The sequence below is a fragment of the Sciurus carolinensis genome, chromosome 12 (genome assembly GCF_902686445.1).
Source record: "Sciurus carolinensis chromosome 12, mSciCar1.2, whole genome shotgun sequence".
NCBI lineage: Eukaryota > Metazoa > Chordata > Mammalia > Rodentia > Sciuridae > Sciurus > Sciurus carolinensis.
In genome coordinates, this window is record NC_062224.1 from 49,688,947 (window position 1) to 49,712,482 (window position 23,536).

Below are 23,536 nucleotides of genomic sequence, written 5' to 3' on the forward strand. Positions count from 1 at the left end.
CAGGCACAACAGCTGAGCAATCTGGTCATGAGACAGAAAATAGCTTGTTCTCATCTTTGTCTTTTTCTTTTATTGATTACACTTGATGAGCAAATGCTTACAAAGTAGATGATGATAAAGAAATTTCAGATTCAGTAATGCTAAAATAAGGAGTTTGGCTACTTACTGAAATAATTATCTTGGAAAATATTCCTTAGATACGTTTGCTTTAAAAGTTAGTGCATAGTCAAATAGGTAGCTTTGCTAAAGCTATTTACCCTGTAATAAGACTTTCTATGAAAAAAAAAAGACTTTCTATGAGATAATGTGGAAAGAAACAAGTTACAAGAACATTTATAATTTAATTTAAGACTAAGATCAGGAAAGATAATCAGAAATAATGGCCATAAAAATAAAATTAGGTCCATTATTGAATGGACCTAATAATAGTGAAAGCTAAATCTAATACCTTCATCTTCTATTTTCCAGCAGCTTCTAGTTTTGTGTTTTATATGACTCAGTATTAGAAGATGACTTGAGATGTGTTTGTTGCTGGGAGAAGCTATGTTCTTAGAACTTAATGGGAATCAGGGAGCAGGAGTAAGAAATTGGAAATAGTAATGGAAAGAATGTGCATGGTGAGGGTAAGGTGGCACCCTGCTCTGGTATGAATGGAAAGAGAGAAGCAGCTACTAGCCAGCTCCACCATTTCCCTACACCTGTTCTCCCCCTGCCAGGTGACCTGTACTCTACTGAGAGCCAGCATTACTCTAGTTTGCTGCCTCTTCCTAGAATCCTGTTCCCTCACAGATCCTCATATGCCTGACTCATCATTCAGTTTGAATGTCCTGTCCTAGAAAAAACTTCTGGACAACATTCACATGTCTCTGAATCACTCTTCATCTCATTACCCATTAAAACTTTTTCATAATGCTTATTCTGATCCAAAATCATCTTTCTTTTGATTGGTTTATTTCCTTATTGTCTTCTACAGAGCAGGGACATTGTCTGTTTTGCTTAATGGTATCCTTAGCATGTTGGACAGAACCTAGAACATAGTAGTCATTCAGTAAATTCTTGTTAAATGAATTCCTTGTGTTCACTTGTGCAAGGTACTCTCATTCTCCAAATGGGGACATAGATGGGGTGGGCTTGATAAGGGCCAACACTATGCCTATTTTAGATTTGGGGGTTATAACAAAGAATAAGATAAGCCTCAAAAGAACAAACTGCAAATGAAATGGATGGAACTGGAGTATATCATGCTAAGTGAAATAAGCCAATCCATAAAAACTAAAGGCTGAATGTTTTCCCTAATTAGTGGATGATGATATATAATGAGGCGGGGGATGAGAGGAGAATGGAGGAACTTAAGATTATGTAGAGGGAAATGAGAGGGAGGGGGGTTATGAAAAATGGTGGAATGAGACAGACATCGTGCACAACCATAGATACGAAATTATGTACCCCATTTGTGTACAATGAGTCAAAATGTAGTCTGTAAAAATAAAAAAAAAAAGAACAAACTCTGTCTAAAAGATAGAAGTGTTTACAACACAAGAAAAAATGTAAAATGTAGGTCGTAACTTCACAGAGCTTGCTGTTAAAGAGGCCCTGTAAATCATGGACACAGGGAGCTAAGGCAAAAGGCAGAATACAGTACACGTCAAAACTGAGATAGGAGTAGGCAACTTGCAAGCACTAAAGAAGTGGAATGAATGCAGTTCAGAGGATTGAATGACATCTGAAATTCATTCATGAAGAGAGTCACATTAGCTGGGGTATTATATTAATACATGACTACTGTACATTGAATCCATAGTTAGTGGTATCTATTTGGAATTCCCCTTGTTTTGTTTTGTTTTGTTTTGTTTTGTTTTGTTTTTACTGATGACCTACTCCTTAGGCATCTGCCACCTCATCCTGAGGTCTATAGTTTATACTTGCAGGGACCACTCAGGAGTCAATGATTTTAGCATCTGTGTATATTTGAGGGTTTCTTAGCAAGCAACTTGCCTGTGATTAATGCCTACCCCAAATCAGATGGTAATTCTCCCAGACTCTATGGACATCTAACTGGGTGGAAAGGATAACTTTTTAAAAGTGAAACTTGATCCTTAATTAAAAGTGCCATTTTAAAGATGCATCTTTTGCATACAATATTTGATGCAAAAATAAAGAAAAGGACACAAAACTGAACATAGGCTATGCCTGTGGAAAAGGAATGATGAGGTAGTGGGCCCATGAAAGATGCTATGTTGGATGGAGGATGTGAGGAGGAAAAATTTCCCTACTTGAGAGTTCCTTCAACATGACCAGAAGCAATGATTCTTTACTGACAGTGGCAAGGAGGAGGCTATAATGCTAAAGAAAGAGGACAGTTTGTCAGCAAGAGGCCATAACTTGAAGACCGAGAGCATGGCTCTCCAAGGATACGCCAGTTATTGGAGTATCTGAGGACAGGGACAGAAGCCAGCATGTGTGTTTTCACCTGAACTTATACATCATTTGCAGCAGTTGCTGCACCAGGAGCACTCTTTCTGTATTAGTAAGGGTTCTCCAGAGGAAAAAGAAAACCACTGGGATATAGATTTGGTAAGAGATCTACTATGAGGAACTATCTCTTGTGATTATGGAGGCTGACAGTCCCATGATCTCTCACTTTGAGCTGGAGTCCCAGAAAAACTGGTGGTATAACTGTAGTCCAAGTTCAAAAGCTTGAGAACCAGAGGAGCCCATAGAGTTGTTACAGGGCGCAACTTAAGAACAGACCGATCACCATTGAGAAGTCCAAATTTGAGAGTCTTTATTAAGCTGGCTGGCTGACTGTCTCACACAATGCCCCAAAAAATGTCTATTGGGAGAACAGCCCCGACCACAGGGTTGTAGGGGTTCTTATACCAAAAATCACATTAATCATAAGTGTCTGTTGCTACGATTTGAAATTACACATTAACATTATGAGGTCATCGACAGAGGGGGAAGTGGGTCAAAATGACCCTTACTTAGGCACAAACTAAAGAATGGTTACTAACATCCACACAATCACTGTCCACATGGTACATTGTTTAGGAGCAATAGGAATCAAAAGAGAGCAATTCTTTACCACATAGGAGTTGCCATTGTATATTATTAAACATGTCACACCAAGTAACTGATGATGGGCACAGAGGCGGGGTGTTCCCACGGGAGAAGTTTATTTCCTACATAACATGGAGTCTCAGAGCAAAATGGAGTCTGTTTAGTCATTTCCCTTAGAGTCTGGCCTATAACATTCTCATGGAGCCAGATCTGTCAGCCCATCACAGAGTGAGTCCCAGTCAAGGGAAGTGGAAGACTGATGTCTCCATTCAAGCAGTCAGGCTGGAAGCAAAGGGGGTGACTCCTTCCTTCCTCTACCTGTTCTTCTATTCTGGCACTCAACAGTTTGGATGACACCCACCCACACTACAGAAGGCAATCTACTTTAGTCTGGCCACCAATTCAAATACTGATCTTATCTGAAAACATCGTCAGAGATGCAAGCAGAAATATCTTTTAACTTGAGCACCCCTCGACCCAGTCAGGTTGACCCAGAATGAACCATCACACTTTGCCTGGGAGCCTCTTTCCTATTGGCCTTTCCATGGAATGTGTTCCTTTTCCTGAGTTTTTAAGGTCTCTCTGCCTTTTATTTGGAGAGGAAGTTTTATGATGAACCTTTGCTTATTCTCTTTCTATTCCACTGAAAGTTTCTTAGAACAACAACCAACCATTCTAAACACACACAACAGTCTCCGTAGGTCTCCAAAAGTGAGTAAGATAAAAAAAAATTGAACATTTCTTACCTAGTACAGAGACTCAGGCATATAACTGACACAGAGAAACAATAGATCCTGCCCTTACTGATTTTATTTGTAGCCAAATGAGTAGAAATTAGTACCAGTTTTGTAGAGAAAGAGGGATATGAGCAACCTTACAGAGGTGGAACATCATACCTTCACTTGTTCATTTATTCCCTTGTGGGCAGGGAGATGAATGACTTGGCCGGCTATGCTTTCTTGAGAGAATTCTTTTTGAAAATGAATTGCATCCTTTCTGGTGGCTATGTTTCAAAAAAAGTAAAATGTGTTTGAAAAATGTTGGCTCTATTTCACCATTCCCTTATCCATGTACTGCTGTAGAAACAGACCAAGTGTTTTCGCATGCTGAAACAACTTAAAAATGAACTTAAAATTCAAGAAGACCTTGTGGAATCTTGATTATCTGTGTTGCCAGGGCCTCAAAGATTGCAATGCTTGATAATCTGTTAGTCATAGCCCTTTTATAGTGGTCAAAGGGTGCCATCACAGTATCCTCTTTTTGTTAAAGGTCACCTGGAGTGGAGTGGGGCCCAGCACATTATTGGAGTTGATTGTGCATGTCATTTGCATTTAGTCAAGTTTTCATTTCCTGTGGTTTGTAAGTTACTTAAGTGTGAAGTAACAAACCCTGAACGGTTAGAATTCTTCAACCAAAAATGGACATAATGAGGAAAATGGTGTATGTATTTTTGTAACTTCTATGGGGAAGTGAGACCAGGATTACACTGAGCAACCCCCATTGCTGCCTGTAGGGTTGACATAGTCAGAGGTCAGACCTGCCTGGGCAAGACCCATTTCTGATTATTCAGACAAAGTGTCTGTTTTTACTTTCATGTCATGATAGAACAGTCCACAGGGAGACTTCCACAGGGAATGACTGTATTTCAGTCACATCCCCTTCTATTGGGCAAAAAGAGAATGAATAGGCAACTCTTCAGATAGGGAGGTTAGAGAAAAGAGAAGGGGAATGTCTCATCTTAGTTCACTTTTTTAGACAGCATGAGTGTTCAGGGCAGGCTTTTCATTAGAGATGATACCACTGGGGGTCATGAATGATTTTCAGGGAAGACCTGGTTTCTAAACTCCTTCCTGGGACTCTGTTCTGCATGGCTCACATCCTCACCTCAGACCAGACCTGTGCTCCCTGTGAGATCTTCTTTAGCCACTATATGTCAAATTGCAAACTGTCCTGCAATTCTTACCTCCTGCCTGGATTTGTTTTTCTAAAACCACGGGCAGCTATCCAACGCACTGAGGAGTGCATTTGCTTTTTGTCTTCCTCCCTTTTAGAAGGCAAGCTCCATGGAGGCAGGGATATGGGAGCACTTTACTGCCTCTGCACACGGAAAGGAGACCTAGAATGGAACCTGACTAGTAGCAAGTGCTCAGTACATCTTTGTCAAATGAGGAATGAATGCTTGTTCTTCTCTCTTAAACTCTTGCTAAAGCAATTTGATTAATCAGAAATGGAACATGACATCTTTTTGTACTTGGTTTTTACTTCAGCTTCTAACTGTATGCCTGGATTGCAACAGAACACAAAATAAGTAGCTCAACTCAAGTGTGAGTGCATGAATGAATGATGGGTGGGCTCATAACTCAGCCTGTGATGGAAAAACGGGTTGGCTGGGTATTTAACAGATAGGAAGCAAATCATTATCAATCCACCTTGAAATCAGAGATGAGTCAGACATGGGCCTTGCCCTCCAGAAGGGAAATGTTTTTCTTTTATCAGGAGTTTATTTTCTTCCTGTTCCCTGAATTGTAGGACAGAGAGTTTGAGGTCCATAGGAAACCTTTCATTGGAGAAAGTGCTACTCAGGTTGTAGATGACTCAGTGAAAACCAGATACCCTACACTCCTTTATGAGATTTAACTATCATAATCTTATTTTAGCCTGTGGAATCCCACTACTGCATCTTTATTTTGAATAAAAACAATTGGGTTTCACTATCACATAATTTTTTCCAGGAAGTGAAGCAACATGCTTGTTGCTGGAAGAACACAAGCTTGAGGAGGGGGTGCATTCCCATTCCCAAGGGTTTAAAACACAACTGAGCAGGAGGCCATGGGCTCTAACACACATCCATAAAGAGATGCTTCAAGAATTTATTTTCAAGTCTTGCATTGTCGAGTGGGAGTATGTAGGAGAAAGATACTGTTTTTGCCTACATTTTCTCCACTGGTTAAATCCATTGGAATAGCCTTAGACTCAGAGGAGATGCATCTCTAGTGATCAGATGTGGGACAAATGTTCACCTTTGGCAGAAGAAGCAGGAATGCCATGTTTAGGATCTGAAGTGAAAAGAGATTTCCTGACTTGTCTATTAAAGATGTGACAATCTGCTTCCAGTCCACTGCCATTTTGAATTCAGAAAGTATCAACTAATGAAATAGGGTTTCAAAGTATTTCGCACTCTCCTAGGCCAAACCTATGAAGAGATATTACCCAACCATGCCTCTGAAAACAGCACCCATCCTTCACAGGGTCATCAGCGCAGTCTATGCTATTTCTCCCTCTCTCTATGGGCAGAAAGCTAATTGTTTTAAGATTTTTTTAATTCAGGAAATTCAATAGACCGCTTATTGTTCATGAATGGGAAAATGTCAAAGGTAAATAAAAATGAGGATTTAGTTTAGTGCTCTGTATCCAGGGTGCACCTGATATGCTGTTGATTGACTGGGTTTCTGTCCCTTAGAGAAGAGCTGAGGTGCACCTGTATAGCAAACTGACAAACTGCCAGGAGACACCCTGGTGGCCTTACTACATACTCTATCACACCTGATTTTGTGTTTGTTAACACAGTGGTAGTAGAGGCATGGAGCTTTCCAGAAGTTTACCCACGAGGAGCATCAGTTACCAGGAATGAAATTTTGAGTGTTGATACTTGAAGTAGAACTGCCTGTTTTTTATGCTAAAGATATGTTTCTCTACTATTTCATTTTCTTTCAATAGTTTCTTTTTGTTTGCTTAAAATTGGATGTTTTCCCTTTGTAAAAATTTCCTGGAAGAGGAAGTATTGAGAAGGTGACATTAACTTACAAAGTCAGAAGCAAAGCGATGGTCTGTAAATGTTTCCCTCCTAGAGGAACCTCTCTGCTACTTCCCACTTCTCACTTCCTTCTCCCATGTAAGAATAAAAATATGGATCTTGTATTGCTTTCTATGGATTTGGATGCCTAGCCAGATTTCTCTTTAGATTAGTGGATGTGGAAGATACAAACCATCATCTAGAAATTCTAATTACAGGTCACAAAGGTTCATAACTGAAAAAAATCCAAGGTTTTCCAATGTGAAAGGCTATTGTTGATGTCCTTGTTATTTTTGGTACTTACCCATTTTTCCCTGTGAATAGGTGAAATGAAATTTCTGCCCCAGAGGTCCTCTATAAAGTCAGCTTCTTTATTTCCACCCCTTCTCCACACTTCAGTTCTGCTTGGCTTCTTAGCCCCCATACATTACCCCGTTTCGATGTTTTCTGGTAGATCAGTCACTGTTCCAGAAATGTACACATATAGGAGGAACATATGGTCAGCAGTGTGGTTGAAAAGTCATTAAGGAATTTGTCCCAAAGCTGTGTGGCACTGCACTTATGCAATACTGAGAACATGTCCACTGTCCGTATTACAAGTTGGGAGTATGGAGAGATGAAGTTGATGTGTGTGGCTAGTATTCCCTCCTGTGTCCCTTGGCTCCTCACTTCAGTGCACACACTGTTCCTACTTCAGCACTTGTGTACCTCTGACTAGAGGCCTTCCCTTACCTACCCCAGGGCTTGCCCTCATCCCTTATGGAGCAACCCGCGATCAATCACAAATGGGACTTGGTAGATAAATACTGCCACTCCCTTGTGCTTGGGTAGTGAGTGTTCCACACTGGTTCCCAGTTTCCCCGAAAGATTAAGCCCAGTCATCCTCAGGAGCAGCTGGCTGAGCATAACCCTGTGACAGAACTTTTCCTCCCCTGTCACACCTCTTCACCCCCAACTCCCACCTCAGCTGCTCCCATCTGATACCCTGACTCAGGGCACGCTTCTGGGGGAACTGAAACTGAGAGAGGGTCCTTTGGGAGGCTCATTGATTGAATACAACTGCAATATTCTAAGACATTGATGAGCCTGGCCAAGATCATGAAATCCTTTAAAAATATTTTTAAAACCTTCCAAAAGTAATTTAAAAACTAAATGTAAAATAGTTTCTTTTTATTTACTACCCCACTAATTGGTGAAAACAGTAACATTCCCAAGATCTTAACATTTGCTGACCTTTTCTGAGTGTACTGTTCTAGTTGATGTGTCCATTGGGAGATGTTTAATGACTGGTAAAAACAAATGGGATTTTTCCATCTTGAAGTTTACTGTCACAAAACATATCTATCTATTGCCAGATTTTGACTCAATTTGAATGTGCTTTTTTTTTTAGTTTGAGTGAACTTGAATCATAATATCATTTTTTTTTTTTTTTTTTTTTTTTTTTTAGCTCCCACACATGGACCCTGATGCTTACCCTAATTGCTGACTGGTTCTGGGTGAACTCAAATAATCATATTCTCTGTTTTCAGCCTGTTTTATTTTTTAAAAAACAGTTTAGGAAAGAATGCATCTAGTTTCACATCCTTTCTCACAGACAGAATGAGGGAGAGATAACATATAACAAAGTTACAAAGACATACCTCAAATGAATTATGACTTTCTTGTTAACTAATAAGTTCGGGCTATAACTAATAATTAGGGGTAATATGCAGTGTATGCTTCTCACAGATATTCAGAAAATAGTAAATGATTCTGAGAACTTGGAGAACCTGATTGTAACTGCTTGGGACTGTTCTAAACAGAACAAACCCATCCTATAGATGTGTTCTGTTTGGCTTGCAATTAAAAAACTTTTTGGTTTGTTTTTTTAGAACAGGTTGCCAATGTTTAACAATTATAAAATTTTATGTAAAACCTAGGTTCAAATTTCTTTTGAAATAGTAAGAACCGGCCAAACCAGGCCTTCATTCCTAAGTAAAAATAAATAAAACTCAGCAGAGTGAGGTCTTCAGCAGCTCCCTCCTCATCCTGCCTCACCCCTGCAGGCATTTGAGGATTAAACCCCTGGATTGTGGTGTGCAGAGAAATAGGAGGGGAAAGGAAGAAACACAAACAAACAATAAACCTTATCACTTCCAGGTGGGAAGAAACTCATCCCACATACTTGCAGTCTAATAGATAATATCATGTGGTTTTGCTTCTTTATCAGAAATTTCTTCTTTGGTGATGATCTGAGGAGCAGGTAAGGTGGAGTGGCTGCCGTTGCTATAGAAACAGAGGAGGAAAAGCTAGCATCAAGCTTGTGAGTGCTTGCTTTTCCTCCGCCAGCGATCTTCTCACAATTCCCTGAAGCTTCCTGCAGTTGCATTTTTACATTTTACTCTATAAAGGGTGAATACTATACTATCCAAGGCTTTTCATGATTTCAGTAATGGAGGATTACAAAAGATTTTGCACTATGAAGAGTACTGCCAGAAAATGCAATCCCTTAATGGGTGGGCGTGGCTGAACCACTAGAAATACAGTTCTAACTCCGCCCTGATGACCCAGAGGTTTGGAGATCTCAGGGAATGCCCAGGGCCTGGGCTTTTGCCCTAGCTTCTTCTTTTAACGGAAGTGAGAGACCACTGCATGCTTCTGACAGGGCTAGAGTAAAACACGCTGCTTTTGCTCTTGCTCTGCAAGGCCCATGATGCAAAATCGCCTGGGGAGCATTTGCCTGTCTGGCTGTGAGTTTGGTATCTCACAGAGAGATTTTGATCAAGCATGACTCCAGTGCATATAGTGATCATGGAAAATTTCAGTGTTGTTATCCAAGGAGAAATGGACAAAAAGGACCAAACTGCCCTTGGCTTTTCCTGAGTCATGGAAGCAGAACAGATCAAAGAGACTCAAAAAGTCAAGGGCACATTTCGCAAAGACCTGATTCTAGTATTTGGCCTGAATAGTAAATAAGGTGGCATCAGTCCATTGGATCCATGTGTTCAGCAAATATTTAGGCAGCCTTCCCTTTGTGTTGGGCACTGAGGTAGGCCTGTAAACTCTGTTTACTTGGTTTTATGTACAGTCAGAGACACTTAACCCTCACAACCCTAATGACCATGTTTCCAAAACTTTGTGCCTCATAATTTTTCTGTACCTGAATTATTTTTTCATGGCTGCCCTGCTCTGAGTAGATTGATAGTATGTGCTTTATTCTAATCACTCAAAAAGGCATAAATAAAGTGAATAATTATATGAATTTATTCAGGTGACTAAAACTGCCTCAGCTTCTTACCCTGTCTAACCCATTGTGTCCTGAGTTAATCTCGCCTGACTGCCAAATTGAATTTCAGTAATTTCAGGATCATATTATCCTAACTGGTCTTTTGTGACAATTGAACACAAAATATCTGGTCCTCATTTCAGATTTGATACTATCACAATAACAATAGCTAACCTTTATTACTACTTGCAATGCATAAGGCACTTGGCTAAGTCTTTGTGTGCATTTCTTTTTTAATCCTCTTAATAGCCCTGTGTAGTAGGACTATTTGATTCCCCCTTTGCAGATGGGCGGGTTCAAATTTAAAAAGTTAGCTTATCCAAGGTAATATAGCAAGAAGGGGCTGGTGCCATGACTCAATCCAAGCCTGGTTAAGATCAGAAACATTTTAACTCTTTGCAATTTTGCTCTGCAAAACTCAGTGGATCTTCTGAACACAGCTGAGCATTTCTGAGCAGTACCATACTAAGAGGGTAATTTTATATCCTCTGGTCTGAATGAATTTATCTGCAGGGATCTGAGATCTGGTCCTATTTAAAAGGCTAACCCTTCTGGTTTTTAATAAAGAGGGAATTCTGAGGGTTGGTGAGTTTTTGGAATTTCCCTGTGCATATAAAGTCATGCTTTGATGGAGGTGAAATATAGAAATGAATACCACTTTCTTTTTAAGTTTGCTGAAGGTGAATATCTGTGTTTTAACTCTGACTTCACTCTAATAGCACATTATATTTAAATCTGGTAGAATCAAAGACAACAACAGGGCTGGGGTTGTGGCTCCCTGGCAGAGCACTTACCTAGCACCACATATAAATAAATAAATAAATAAAATAAAGTTCCATTGCCAACTATATATATATCACAACAAATGTGCCCCAAAGTTGGCTCTTCTTTCTGACTCTACAACTTATGATCATGGTACTGCCATGGAGGCTGGTTTCAAACTTCAGTCATGTAGGATTCCTTCTTTCTATTTAAACTCTGTATCAGTCTTTCAGGGTTCCTTTGCAGTTTTTCTCATATCTATTCCAAATATTCCAGCTTTGCAATCACACTCTAGTTTCGGACATTGTTCCCTCATACCTAAACATTCTTAAGAGTTTCCTAACTGGCCTTTCTTTCTGTGTCCGAGCTTCACCTCTCCTTATATATCTTACATGTTACCTGTCAGGGTATCTGTTCACATATAAAAATCACACCCAGACTTGAATGTCCAAGTTAAATTCTGTAGTCTCAATGAAGTCATGAAGTACATACCAAGAAATCGTCTCTCCAGTGCCTTTCTTATGTCCTAATACTTTTCAGTTATATGAGGATAGGCCTTATCTCTGGTGAAAGAGATGGGTCCAATGTCTATATTCATATTTTCTTAGCCAGAGCATCCAGATATTATTGGTTGCAATGATAGCTTAGCTATAAAACTACATTTCCCAGTTCCCTAGAAAGAGGACTGGCCAGTTGTATATATAAACCGAAGTAGTCTAGATGTGTGTGTTAATTAAGTTTTCATTGGTGTGACCAAATTAACTGACAAGAACAACTTAGAGAAGGAGAAGTTTATTTTGGTCTTACGGTTTCAGAATTTCAGAAGTTTTGTTTGTGTTCGGTTGGCTCCATTGTTCTGAACCGGAGGTGAAGCAGAGCATCATGGCAAAAGGACATGGTGGAGGAAAGCTGCTCAGCTTATGGCAGCCAGGAAACAGAGAGAGAAGGATGAGCCAGGGGAACAAGATATAATCTCCAAGGGCATGCCCCGGTTACCCACCTCCTCTAGCTATGCCCCATCTGCCCACAGTTACCAACCACGAAATCTATTCAAACTAGGAAGGATCAATTAGATTACAACTTTTATAATCTAATCATTTTACTTCTGAACTTCCCTGCATTAACAGGTGTGCGTTTTTTTTTTTTTTTTGTCCACACCATGACAAGTTGTGTCTTCATTTGGTTCCTCCAGAACCAAGGCTGGAGACAAGTATTCTCATACACCTTGTTTATTTTGGATGCAGTTTCAGTAAGTGCAAGAAGTAGAGAAACATGGGAGAACAAGAGAAGGGCAGCCTAGGAGATGTTAGTTATTAGGAATTAGCCACTGGGTGGTTGGAGTTTCATGTTACTGGGCAACTTTGGGATGCACACCTCAGATGCTAGAAGTTTCCTCCACTATCCCTAACTCTTTTAGCAGCCCGCTTTTCCTTAATTTAGAGTGGTGCACACTGAAAGGATCAGAACAAAGAATTATGGCTGGGGATCTTTTTAAAATAAAGTTTTCAGTTTTACGATGAGCAAATATTCTTTAAAATTTAGTGATGTAACAAATGAGGGGGGACCCTTAATGATGTAACATTAAGTGAAAAAAGTAGGATGTAAAAATTTTGGCTGTAATTGTAGCTGCAGAACACAAAAGCTGAGAAAGAGCTTTTAAAAATGGAGAAAATACACCAGAATGCAGTTGTTCACTCTCATAGCCCTAGCTCCTAGCACAATAAGTACATAATAAATACTTGCTCTTCTTAACTAAGTATTGAAATTCAAGGTGAATTCATCTGTTTTCAAAATTTGCAATAAAGAGATCCTGTAGCTTTCATAATGAAAAAAAGAAAGTAACTGTATTCCAATAAGATGGATTTCACAGCCCCCAAACAGACTTTAATGTTCCTAGAAAGACATCAGATGCACCATGTACTATAAAAGAGCTTCAGGGAATACACCCTTCCTCCTCCTTCCTGTCTGGAGCATTGATAGGATACCATGGCAGTTATCCTGGATCAGGTGGAGAACTCAAAGATGAAACCATGATTAAGAACAGTGGAGGAAAAAGATGGGAGGTTGGGTCTGTCATAACCATGGAGAAATAATACTAGTTCTGGACTGTCTAGCTATAGGCTTCATTTATGCATAAGAACCAAAAAATGAAACCCACTATGTCATCTGTACCACTGCCATTTGTATTTCTGTTACTTGTAGCCAAACCTAATCCTTACTGTATTACAGTAAACCTCATCTCTTACAAGCCTGGAAACTTCTCTCCCTCTGTCACTCTCTTTGTTTGCTTGCAAAGGTATTTGTTTTCCTTTTTTTGACATCTCCTTCCATTCTTGTCTGTTTTTAAAAGTTTCTTTTAGTGCATTATACTCATACATAATAGTGGGGTTCATTTTGACATAATCATAACTGTATATAGCACAGTTTGCTCATTCTTACTCCTCAGTACTTCCCCTTTGCCTCCCTTTCTCCTTTCTCCTGACTCCCTTCTTCTGTTCTTCTGGTCTTCCATTTATTTATCATTTAAAAAATTGGTACATTATAGTTATACATAAAAGTGGAATTCATTGCAATGTATTCGTATATGCATATAGCATAAGTGGGCCAATTTCATTTCACTGGTCCAAGGAAACCTCACCTTCTTCAAAGATGAACTATCAAGTAAATATGATAGAGCTCAGTGTTAGAACTCATTCCTGGCATGGGCAAGGCCCTGGATTCAATCCTCAGCACAAAAGAAAAGAGAGGAAGAGAAGAGGGCAGGGAAAGGGAGTGGGGAATGGAAAAGGATCTATTCTACTGTTTTCCTTTTTATTTTATGCTTATTTCTCTGTAACTTCTGCGAATGAGAGAAAACATTCAGCCATTGACTTTCTGAGCCTGGCATATTTCACTTAGCATGATGTTCTCAAGTTCCATCCATTTTTCTGCAAAGGACATGATTTCATTCTTCTTGATGACTGAGTAAAGCTCCATTTTGTATATATACCACGTTTTCTTTGTCCATTCATCTGTTGACAGACAACTAGGTTGGTTCCATAACTTGGCTGTTGTGAATTGCACTGTTATAAACATTGGTGTGCATGTATCATTATAGTATACTGATTTTAGTTTTCTGGATAAATACCAAGGAGTGAGACAGCTGAGTCATGTGGTGGTTCCATTCCTAGCCTTTTGAAGAATCTCCATACTGCTTTCCAAAGTGGTTGTAGTAATTTCTAGTCTCATCAGCAATGTACAAGTGTACTTTTTCCCCTGCATCCTTGCCAGCAATTACTGTTATTTGTATTCTTGATGATTGCCATTCTAACTGGAATAAGTGAAATCTCAGTGTAGTTTGGATTCACATTTTTCCAATTGCTAAGGATGTTGAACATTTTTTCATATATTAGTCAGCCATTTGTGTTTCTTCTTTTGAGAAATGTCTGTTTGGATCATTTGCCCATTTATTGATTGGGTTATTTGTCTTTTTGGGTGGTAAGTTTTTTGAATTCTTTATATGTTCTGCTTATTAATCCCCTTATCAGAAGAGTAACTGGCAAAGATTTTTCTCCCATTCTGTAGGCTCTCTCTTCACACTCTTGTTTCCTTTGCAGTGCAGAAGTTTTTTAATTTGGTGCCATCCCACTTTTTGATTTTTGGTTTTATTTCTTGAGTTTTAGGAATCTTGTTAATGCCTATGTCAATATAGTAGTTTTTGAAACTCTAGCCATAGTAATCAGGCAAAATAAGGAAATTAAAAGGATATAAATAGGAAAAGAAGAAACCAAATTAGCTATTAGCTAACATAATCTTATACTTAGAAGACCCCCCCCCAAAAAAAAAAAAAAAACTCCAGCAGAAGACTTCTTGAACTGATAAACAAATTCAGTAAAACAGCAGGACACAACATCAGCATACAAAAATCAATAGTTTTCCTATATTCCAATAATGAATCCCCTGAGAGAAACCAGGAAAACAATTCTGCTCCCAGTAGCCTCAAAAACAAACAAACTTGGGAATAAATTTAACCAAGAAGGTGAAAGACCTCTACAGTTAAAATTATAGACCACTGAAGAAGGAAAGTGAAGAAGACTTAGAAGATGGGAATTCTCTGATGCTCTTAGGCAGAATTAACATTGTCAAGATAGTCGTATTTCCAGAAGTGATTTACAGATTTAATGCAACCCCACCAAAATACCAAAGACATTCTTCAAAAAACTAGGAAAAAAATAAACAAACAAAAAAACAGTCTTAAACTTCATGTGGAAGAATAAAAGACCCAGAACAACCAAAGCAATACTGAGCAAGAAGTGTGAGGTTGCAGGTATCACAATACCTGATCTCAAACTATACTATAGAGTTATAGCGACAAAAACAGATATTACCATAAAAACATATAGGAAGATCAATGAAATAAAACAGATGACACAGAGAAAAGTCTACAATATCTTATCCTTGTCAAAGGTGCCAAAAATGTATGTTAGAGAAAAGACAGCCTTGTAAACATATGGCGCTGGGGAAACTGAATGCACACATGTAAAAGCACGAAACTAGATTCCCATCTCTCACCCTGCACAAAAATCAACTCAAAGTGGATCAGAGACTGTATAATGAATCAAAATGCAGTCTGTAACAAATAAATTATTTTTAAAAACTAGGAAATTAAAATTGTTACAATACTATTAAAAAAAAAAAAAAAAAAAAGAATTAGACCAAAAACCCTACAACTGCTAGAAGACCTGGAAGCTCCTTGAGAGGAAGATTGTATCTGTGAGTTTTGTCTCCACAGCACCCCACACAGAGCACACAGAACCAAGTCCTCAATAAATCTTCATGGAGGGAAGCAACTGGATTCGAGGAACTTGGAGAGCTACTGGTAAGGCATGGTATGGGATGATGTGGAGATCTGTAGATGAAGAAAACAAACTCTCAGCGCTCAAGAATTTGATAATAAAACTGTGGGTGTGTCATTGTTTGCAGTTGATATACCTGGGCAGGTAAAGGCAGAAAGGGGTCCATCCATCCTCTGTCCCTCTGAATAAAAACACTTCCCGTTTCTCTTCTGGCACCCTTGGTTCTTTGGTGTGTGCTGGCAACAGTTGGCTTGGCCTAGTGTTACCGTGACGTCTGAGATTTGAGGACTGATTCTCTACCCCCCCCCCACAATCCTCAGAAAGATTATTCTAGTGATAACTGAATAGCTTGAGTTAGCTGTGTGTGAACACAGAGGAAGTGGTTCCCTAGCAACAGGAGCCTCTGAAAGCCTCTTAGCGCCCAGCACTTCTCTGGCTTTTTGTTTCCCCTCCTGCATGTTGCCTATCAGCAAATGGCCAGAGCTATTGCACCTGCTCTGAATTGAGGCCCATCAGTTAGACTCCAGACATTTGGTTTCACTAAGTCCAGGGGCTCTGTTCCTAGTTAGATCAAGCTGCTTTGTGAGGTCTGGGGCTTCTTTTGCTTCTGGTTAGACCATAATTCCCTCAGTTCTTACTTCCTTCTTTGTTCTTTGAGATTTTGACCCAAAATGGAAAATAATGAGGTGACTGAAGAAAATTTGAATTGCATTTTGTTATAATACTGTTTTTCTGCACGTTTTTCAGATGAACTAAATCTATGAAGAAAATGTTTTGTATTCCTTCCCCCGCCCCAGAAGAATTGACTCCTACCCCATTCTTCCTTTCAATTTGCCCACAGACAGCAAAAAATTCTTCACTTTTTAAATATGTCAACATCTTTAATATATATTTCAATATGCCAGATGGTTGGAGCAGTAATAAAGTACCAACTGTGTATTGTATTTATTGCTTTGGGCTCTAGAGACAGTCTCTTGACATTGGTCAACCTTTCTCTGGCCTCAGTGTTCTAGTTTAGAAAGTGTGAATTTATACAGACCATAGCACATAATGCCAGCCTGGGTCTAGAACTCCTAACTAGAAATCCCTTATTTGGTTTTCAAACAGCAGTCTATATGAGAGTAGCAAACCCACAGGAGAGAATTATATATAATATGCCTACCAGTTGGTTAGCATGAATTCAAAGCACTGACCATCTAGCGAAGAGTGCTGGTGATGAATGATAACATGCACCTAATTATTTTGAAACAGAGTCTCACTAAGTTACCCAGGCTACCCTCAAACTTGGTACCCCTTGCCTCAGCCTCCCGAGTCGCTGTGATTACAGGCATGCTGTGTGTAGCTGGCATGCAGCTAATTATAATTGGGCTTAAGACCCCCCCGCCGAATCCATGTCATCTATAACTTTTAATATATTTTTATTCATTCATTTATTCAACCAATGAATATGTATAATTGTCTTCTACATAGAAGACACTATTTGTATCTTGTGGGAAAAATATAAAATGATATATTCTGTAACCTTAGGGAGATCTCAATGTAAAAGAGGTTTGCTAGATGTTCATGTGACTAGTAACAGACAAGCAAGATGGTAGCTTAAAGAGAGAGAAACCATATGTGATGGTCTTTCTCTTGCATCACATCTTTCCATGAGAGGTTGGTGAAGGAGGTTTAGAATGAATCCACCTTTCAGAGTGATCAAGCAGACTGAATGTGAGGGAGAAGGAGAGATGAGAAGGTTATATCCATAGTGTAGCTAAACAGAGGGTTTGGTTCCCAAGACTATGAATCCAGCTCTTGTTATTAACCTCCCATTTATCAAGATAACAAAACAATGAACTCCCCCTGCATCATGATGTTCTGTTTCCACCCAAATGTTCTATTTTTAATCAATGTTAAGAGCTTGACATTTGTCAGCCCAAGTGACATAAAACAGAAATCAGGACGAGAATTTATCTGAGATCTGGAAAAAGTAAAAAATAAACCCTAGCTTAGGGGAAATTTGAAATGCCACTGTTTATCTTATTTTCCTCCCAGGCATAATTTTCCACTAGTAAATGAAAAAGAAGAAAAATATGTCTTAGTAGCTAAACCCTCTGGGAGGGAGGCTGTCTCTTTCACAGCCATGTGCCCCACAGGCTGAGGCATCTCTCCAGGCTGAAGTGCTCAGTCACAACCATGGTCATGGTCACAGTGAACCAGAAAAAAAAGTTATAAATGAATAGAAATGTGGTGGAAGAAAAGACTAACCAAATCAGATAGCCACGGTGTTCTTTCTCAGGCTGCTTAGACTGGTGGAGAGCAAAAATCTATCGACCACTCTTAATGCAGCCAGGTGACAAGCCTTTGGGGGATCATTTCAGAGTTATTAAAATAGCCACTGCCTTCTGTGGACTTGACACCTCTTGAAGATTTATGAAGTGAAGAATGCAAGGCAGGCAATAAAAAAGCCTTTCTAACCAAATAAATGATTTGTACCCCATGGGCAGAAAGGACAGTGAGGTCCCCACCCAAAAAAGGAATACAATTTCCCCAAGGACATTTCCTGAATCATGAGGCTGGGACTCTGATGTAACTAAGCAACTCCTAAGGCATAGTTTCCTCTCCCCATCACTTTCAGTATTTCCAATTTTGAACCTAATTCTATACAAGAAGATCATGACTCATTAATTTTAAGATACTGTAGATGGGTTCTCCATGTCCATGGTATCCCATGTAGATGGGATACCAGGCTCTGCCTCCTATGCCCATTCACATAAAGTAAAGAAATTAATGCTTATTGAGCATCTCCTAGACCAGACATCCTACATGTGTCCCATCTTATAATTAGGAGGTAATTTATTTCTCTTTGAGTCACTGCACTTGAAGAGGGTGAACTAGAGGGAGCATATATGAAAACCTCCTCTGTCTGTTACAAAAAAAGGAGGAAGATTTCTGTGTTTTGTAGAAAACAAACACTTGACTTGAATACCATTCTTCATAAAGCTTCCACAGTTATTCTATTTGAATCTGTTATTAAAACACCTTGACATTGGGTAGGAAAGATGTAATTTTCATTTTATAGGTAAAGAAACTGAGTTACAAAGCAATTAAGTGACATGATTAAGGTCATCAGGCAAATTAGGAGTAAAAGTAAGATGAGACCTTCACATTTTCTGACTTCTAGTATAGAGAAAAATGTCATACATTTTTGTATTATTTATTTCTTGATGTACCTGGTATGAATGGGTGTGGCAGGCAACATCAGTGGGAAAGAACATGGGCTTCCAATTCAGACATTCTAGATGCAAATTCGAGCTCAACTTCCTATTTATGGTTTGACTTTGGGAAATTTCCTTATCTGTAAAATAGGATAATAAGATCTACCTAATCAGTTAGGACTATGAGGATAGTTCAACACAATATATGGAATGCACAATGCCAAGAACAGTAAAGGATTAAATAGAGAATTGAGAAGGGTGTCTGGAACAGAGTGTCTGATAAATGTTAGCCATCATTATTACCATTGTTGTATCATCATAGATTCCCTCAAATACGCTGGTCTCTCCTGCCACAACTCTACCATCTCATTGCAGTAACAGGATTATGTAGAGAATAAGTTACTATGATGGTTAATTTTATGTGTCAACTTACCTGGGCCATGAGGTACCCAGACATTTGGTCAGACATTATTCTGGGTGTATCTGTGAGGGTGTTTCTGGATGAGATTAATGTTTGAATCTGTAGGCAAAGTAAAGTGGATTGACTTCCCTAGTAAGTGTGGGCCTCAACCAACAAATCAATTGAAGACTTGAATAGAACAAAAAGGTTAAGTAAGAGAGAAGCCTCCTGTCAAATTGCTTGAACTAGGACACTTGTAATGTACAAAGCTGCTCCCCCTGACCTTTCGGGTGCAGCCATTTTCCCCGCCTCCCAACCACTTGTCAATCTGTGAACATCCTAGCTAGCTATTGGTTCATCAGTCAGCTTGCAAGTATCCTTCTCCGATATTGGTCCCCTGTTAGCCCAGTGGAATTCAATTGCTTTACTGTAGCTACCCCACCATCTTTCCTCATTTTTCTCTCTTTCCTACTCACTTTCTCTGTCCTCCTTGCTTTCACGCTTTCTTGCACGTGCCCTTTCTCATTCCCTTTCTTTTCCTCTCATTTTCTCTCTTATCCTGCAGGGAGACACTCTGCTTAATAAACTCCCTTATGTGATTTCCCGTGTCCTGCGCAGTTTCCATGGGATCCCTTACAACACTGACCCTTTTCACTCTTCACTCTTCAACTGAAACTTTGGCTCTTTGTGGATCTCAAGTGGCAGCTTTCAGACTTCAGCTACATTATCAATTCTCCTGAATCTCTAGCATGCTGACTGTAGGTCTTTGGCGTTCTCATCTTCCATAAGCACATGAACTGATTCCTTATAATAAATCTACCTATTTATGAAACTATCATCTGTCTTCCTATCCATCCATCAATTAATCCACCCATCATTCATCTCTCTCCAATTGGTTCTATTTCTTTGAAAAAACCCAACTGATACAAATTTTGGTACCATGTAGTAGGGTGCTGCTGTAACAAATACTTAAGTATGGAAATGACTGTGGAATTGGTTAATAAGTAAAGGTTTGAAGGATTCTGAGGTACATACTATAAATACGGACATAAATGGCAATTTTGGAGACCTCTCCAACAGAAATGAGGATTGTGTTACTGAAAACTAGAGAAAAGATAATTCTCATTAAAAAGTGACCAACTATTTGGCTGAACTGTGTTCTAGTGTTTTGTGGAAGGTTTAACTTGGGAGTGAACCAAAGAGAATATTTAGCTGAGGAGATTTCTCAACAAAGCATTGAAGCAGTGGCTTGGTTCTTTCTGGCTACTTAAAGTAAAATGCAAAAGGATAGAAATGAATTGAAGAAGAAATTGTTATGGCCAAAGGAACCAGAACTTAAGGATTTAGAATATTTTCAGTCTATCCATATTGCAAAAAAACAAAACAAACAAACAAAAAAACGAGGTGGGGAGAAGTTCTGAGAAGATCACCAAGGGAGTGGCTTGATTATCACTTGATAATGAGTTCATACAATAATATGAGCAGAAACACATCCAGTTTAAATTGAAGGATATGGAAATGGGGCAAAATGAGGGAAGGCTATGGATTTGATGTATGGGATCAGAGATGTATGTGTTTGCAAATATGGACAATTCTTCAAGAAAAAGAAAAAGTGGTGCAGATGGCAAGTCACGGATCATCAGAGCACCACCTTGGTTTCAACAGATCAGACAGTCCCTATCTGGAGCCTTGGTGGCAGACCACCCAGTGGAGCATAGGGGGCAAGATCTTCCTACAGAACCTATGGCCTATCTATGGATAGAACCTCTGCCTGGAGCCATGGTGGGTCAGTGGACCTGGAAGGTGAAGCATCAAGTCAAAAAAGATTATTCTTAAGCCTTAAGATCTAGTGAAAATTTTCTTGCTAGGTTTTAGACTTGCTTAGAACCTGTAACCCCTTCTGATTCCTCTTTGTAGAAATGTGAATGTCTACCCTACATCTGTCCCACCATTGTATTGAGGTTGTGCATAACTCATGGTTTCAAAACGTTCATAGCTGGAGAAGAATTTTGCCTCAAGATGAATGTTGCATACAGTTCCACCTATTTCTGACTTAGATAACATCTGGTTGAAACTTTGGATTTCAAAGTTGATGTTGAAACGAGATCCATGGAGCTCTTAAGACACGGTGAATATATTTTGCATGAAAGAAAGATTGAATTTTTAGAGGGACAGAGGTAGAATGCTATGGATTGCATTGTGTCTCCCTTAAATTAATATGTTAAAGTCTTATCCCCCAAAGTGATGGTAATTTGGAGATAGGGCCTTTGGGAGATAATTAGGTTTAAATGAGGTCATGAAGATGGAAACCTCATGATGGAATTAGTGCCCTTAGAAGAAAATACCAGAGAATCAATCTCCCCTGCCCAATTCCCAGTATGTGAGGACACAACAAAAAGGTGGCTGGCCATTTGTAAACCAGAATGATAAACTTCACAAGAACTTAACCATACTTGCACCCAAGTTTGGGACTTCCAGTATCCAGAATTGTGAGAAAATAAATTTCTGTTAACCCAAATTATAGTATTTTGTTATGGGAGCCTGAGCTAAGATAGTAGTCTTTTGAAACTAGCCTAACTTGCTTTTGCATCTGTTTATGTAATCCAAGTACACTGCTCAATGTATAACTTGTATTTTACTAAAACAGTGTTGCCTTAAGTTACTCAAAGTATCACATGTCCGAAGACCCCCAATTCCCAAAATGTGTTTTATCAATTTATCTTTCAAAATTAATAGTTACAACATAGCTTGGTAATTGGAGCCACCAGAAATGAAAAGTACCACTTGGTTATTTTCTACCTAAGAAGAAATTACAGAGGGTGGTAGGGCTTTGTTGATGATCAATTATATTATTTCAGCAAACACATTTGGTTAAAGCACATTTCCTCCTTCTGCTAACGCTGCTGGTAAGGAAAGCAAAATAATCTCTTCATTTGTGAGATAAAAGAACACTTATCTCATAGAATGTTATAGAACCACTATAAATCCTTTGAATTCAAGCCAACTTGAAAGTGGAAGCCATATATAATTATACTAGATCAAGGGTGAAACAATTACATCTGAATTAAAAATCTGTTAAAGCATGTTTTTTTAACTTAAAAACTAGGGGTATCAAATTGGGTATTCCCCTTAGAGAAAAAGGATGCACCCACAGATTTTGAAGTATTTTTTCCCTTACGGACCCTGGCCCAGGGATCACTAATTGCATGACCATAGATAGTTTGACTATTTTGTCGATCTGAGCCTTATTTTCCTAGTCATTAAATTAAAGGGTTGGAATACATCATCTGTAAGGTCCTGAAATTCCTTGATGCTAGCTACAATTTATGCAAGATCCTATCCTAGTAAATTCAGCAAACCAAAAGAAACCTTGCTGGAATTACTAACTTGGAGGAAAACATCTCTTTATTATCCAGTAATCGCTGCTCTTCTGGTTCATGCTGAGCTCATGTCAGAGTTGCATTGGTTCATGTTCGGTGGTTCCTTTGCTTTATTTCTAAGAGAATGAAAGCAGATGGAAGCCTTTTTTGAGCGTTGTGGATTGAGAGTTTGCTTTGGATGTGCTAAATTGAGCAGTGAAGGCATATAGGAAAACACAGTTAACTACTTCCTACCATTCTGGAGAAATCATTCATTTCTGCACATTATTTAACCAATGCTTATTGGTAGGCAGTATAGTATGTTAATAGTTCAGGATCTGGAGTCAGATGCTCTGGGTTTAAATCCTGGTTCTACCACTTATGTGCTTTGTGCCCCTGAGCAAGCTACCTATTTTTTTAGTTTCCTCATCTGTAGTACTCATCTCAAAGGTTTGTGGTGAGGGTGAAATGAGCTTACACAGATAAAATATTTATAACAGTGACTGGCACATAGAAATCAATCAACAAATGTGTGACCAGGGCCACAGTCTGTGTTAGATACTAATGATTATTAGATATGGAAAATGAAAAAACCCAACCCAGTGAGGCCTGAGAAAAGGGAGTGAAAAAGAAAACCCTACATTGATAGCTTTCTCAGTGCATTCTTTCCCAATGACAGAACAATTCCTAGAAAGGAAGTCAAAGCATCGATCCTTCCCCAAATTAATCCTTTCCCAGTGACAGTACAATGGGACCTGGAAGGGAAAGAGATAAACGCTGAATGCTAACCCCAGATCCTCCACTCTTCTCCAAGTAAAAATATTCCCCAGTAAAAACAAATTTTCAAATTCTCACAAATCTG

At 39.0% G+C, this 23,536-nt stretch overlaps 1 protein-coding gene across 1 annotated transcript in view; it reads left to right on the forward strand.

Moving 5' to 3' along the window:
• Window positions 1-23,536, forward strand: part of Fam107b (family with sequence similarity 107 member B) — a 204,500-nt gene that overhangs the window by 84,840 nt on the left and 96,124 nt on the right. The window lies entirely within an intron of this gene.